This window comes from Penaeus japonicus, unplaced genomic scaffold (assembly GCF_977035675.1).
Source record: "Penaeus japonicus unplaced genomic scaffold, GWHDUDI00000001_assembly GWHDUDI00000014, whole genome shotgun sequence".
In the NCBI taxonomy this organism is placed as follows: domain Eukaryota; kingdom Metazoa; phylum Arthropoda; class Malacostraca; order Decapoda; family Penaeidae; genus Penaeus; species Penaeus japonicus.
The window spans coordinates 13,077,023-13,081,393 of NW_028234416.1; positions in this window are offsets into that span (position 1 = coordinate 13,077,023).

Consider the following 4,371-nt stretch of genomic DNA (forward strand, 5'->3'; position numbering starts at 1 on the left):
GTCTAGTATGTGTTGTTACATATGTAAGACATATGTTACCAGTTTAGAGCTACTTAATAAATATGTAGCTTTATTTATAACCCTATAAGCTTTAAATTTAATGTATGCTTGTCAGGAATAGTGTGAAAGATTTGCGTAACCTTGTAGAGAAGTAGAAGGCTGAAATACACCTTAATTGTGATGGACTTTTGTTTTCATTTTCCAAAGCTGAAATTTTTGTAAGAGATGATTCAACAACTGAATATTCAAGTTTTAGAAATTCTCTAGATGGATAGATAGATAGATATAGATACACATAGATACATATGCACACGCATGCACATGTATACACACGTGCACACTTGCACGCGCACACTCACTCTCTCACTCTCTCACTCTCTCACTCTCTCACTCTCTCACTCTCTCACTCTCTCACTCTCTCACTCTCTCACTCTCTCACTCTCTCACTCTCTCACTCTCTCACTCTCTCACTCTCTCACTCTCTCACTCTCTCTCTCTCTCTCTCTCTCTCTCTCTCTCTCTCTCTCTCTCTCTCTCTCTCTCTCTCTCTCTCTCTCTCTCTCTCTCTCTCTCTCTCTCTCTCTCTCTCTCTCTCTCTCTCTCTCTCATTCACTTATTAAAGGTATGTCCACATTGGCAACAAAAAGCATCAGTATCCTGGTAGGCAACAACCTATTGATACAGTGTTGGAAATGTGGTACATGTTGCCAGTTCTTAAAAGCACTAATGGATATACAGTATTGAAGAAATGTATTAAATTGTCGACTACAACATTTTTAACTTTTCTGGTTACCAAAAGTTTCAAATAGGGATGTACATATATACTTTCTTATATATATAATGTATATATATATGTATATATATATGTATATATATTATATATATAGATATAATTATAATATTAATATATAATATATATATATTTATAGTCTATATATGTATATAAGATATATAAGGTATATATATTTAAATGTATATATAAATATATATATATATATCATATAAATATAATGTGATATATAAATATACTGATATATATATATATATATATATATATATATATATATATATATGATATATTATATATATAATATATATATATTTAAATTATATATACCCCTATTGTATATATATATATAATATATCTATATATATAATATATATATATATATATATATATAAATATGTAAATATATATATATTTATATATATATATATAATATATATATATATATATATGAATATTATATATATATATATATATATATATATATATATATATATATATATATATATATATATAATACCAATATCATTATATATATATATATATATATAAATATATATATAACTATATATATATAAATATATATATTACATATATATATATACATATATATAATATATATATATATATTAAACTATATAAACTACTAATATATATAGACTATATATATATATATATACCTATATTATATATACTATGTATATATAAATATTATACTATATATTACATTATATATATATATATATATATATATATATTAATTATATATATGTATATATATTTATAATATTATAATATATATTTATATATATATATACTATAATATATACATATATTATTATATATATATATATATATAATACATTAAAGATCTATATATAGGTAATATATATATATGCATATATTAAATGTATATATATATGTATATATATACATATATATATAATATAGATATATATATAACCTATATATATATATTATATATATAATATATATATATATATGTATATATATATATATAAATATAAATACACATGTATAACATATATATATATGTTTAACATTATATATATATTACATATATATACATGAATATATATATATATATATATATATATAAATATATATGGTATTGTATATATCTAAAACATATATATAATGTTTTACTATATAGATATATATATACATATATTATATAAATATATATATGCATATACATATATATGACATATATATACATTTAGATATAACTATATAATATATATTAAATTGTAAATATATATATGTTATAATAAAGAAATATAAGTATATTGTATAATATAATTGTAATAATACATATATTAAATATATATATCTGTATGAATATAATATAAATATATAACATAATATAAAATATATATATATGTAATATAAATGTTATATAAGTATATATATATATATGTATATATGGTATATATATATATATATATATATATATATATATATAATAAAATATATATCTATATATATATATACTATCATATATATCTATATATAATATTATGTATATATATTCATTATTCAATACATATACATTACACACGCACATATTACAACACAACACACACACACACACACACACACACAACCACATCACACACACACACACACACACACAACACACTCACATGCACACACGCACACGCAAACCCGCACACACACCCCATCACACACCACGCACAGGCACACGCACACGCAAACGCGCACACGCACAGCCAACCCCAAACACACACCCATATATATATACTCTATAGATTATTATCTAAATATAAAAGTAATAAATATATATATATACTGGAATATATTTATTAATGTATATAATATAAGTATATATATATATATAAATATTTATACTATATGATCAATACACACACACACACATCACACACACCACACACACACACACCACTACTACACACACACACACACCCCCACCAAAAAAACCCACACAAACACACACCCCTTTTATATATGTATAAAGATATGTATATCTATATGTAAGATGATATATATATCAATATATATATATATATGTATATATATGTATATAAACCACACACCACACCCAAGCACACACACTACACACACACTCACTCCACACACCACACACACACATATATATAAATATATATAAATATATATATGTATATTATATAAATAAATATAAATAATATATGTAATAACTAAATATATCATCATATAAATATATAAAAACATATAATATATAGTATATAAAATATATTATATATATATATGTATATATTCTGGATATACATATATATTACATTGCCTTATACATTAAAATACCATATATATAATATATATATAATAATATATATATATATATATCATACGTATAAGTGTATATATATGTATATATCTCCTTCAATAATATATACGTTATTGCCTTCTAACCATCTTTCTCAAAAATATAATATAAATATATATACATATATATCTAACTATATCGATTACATATAAATATATATATATATATATATATATATAAACAGATATATATACATATATATACATACATACAATATATATACATAAATATATGTATAACTAATATATGTACAACATATATATATATGTATAAATATAGTATACATAATAGTATATAAATATATGATATATATATCAGATATATACTAATTATATGATAAATATATACATATCTTAAAAAGTATATACAGTATATATATTCATATATAAAAATATATGAAATAAATAACTATATGTGTATATATACATATATAAAATATATATATATATTAGATATATATCCAGTATATATATAACTAATATATATATATATATATATATATATGATAGAATAAGTATATATTATACATATATGAATATAATATATAAATCATATAAATATAACATTATATAAAAATATATAATATATATAATCATAAAGTTGTCTATAGATATATAAGTATATATAAGTATATATATATGTTGAGATTTATTTATGAATATAATTATATATAATAAGTAAAAACATAATAAGGAACATAAAGTAAATACATCTATAAATATATACTTAATAAATATTTATATAAATTTAAAAAAGCATATATATAATATAATATATTATATATATATATATAAATATATATATATCAATATAGTATATACATGTATATGATATCTATATACTATCAACTCTATCAATAACTATATATATATATATATAAATATATATCTATGTTATGATATATGTATCTGATATGAATATATATATAAATATATGTATATATATAGATAATAAATTTTATAGATATATATATAAATGCTATATATATATATATATATATATGTATGAATAAAATATATATAACTATATATATGATATATATATATATATATAAATATATATATTAGTATACCTATATATATATATATATATATACATATATAAATTTACAATATATAAGTATTATATATATATATATCAATAATATATAAATATATATATCTAATATATAATATATATATATATTATATCTAAGTAAGTATATCTATATATATAT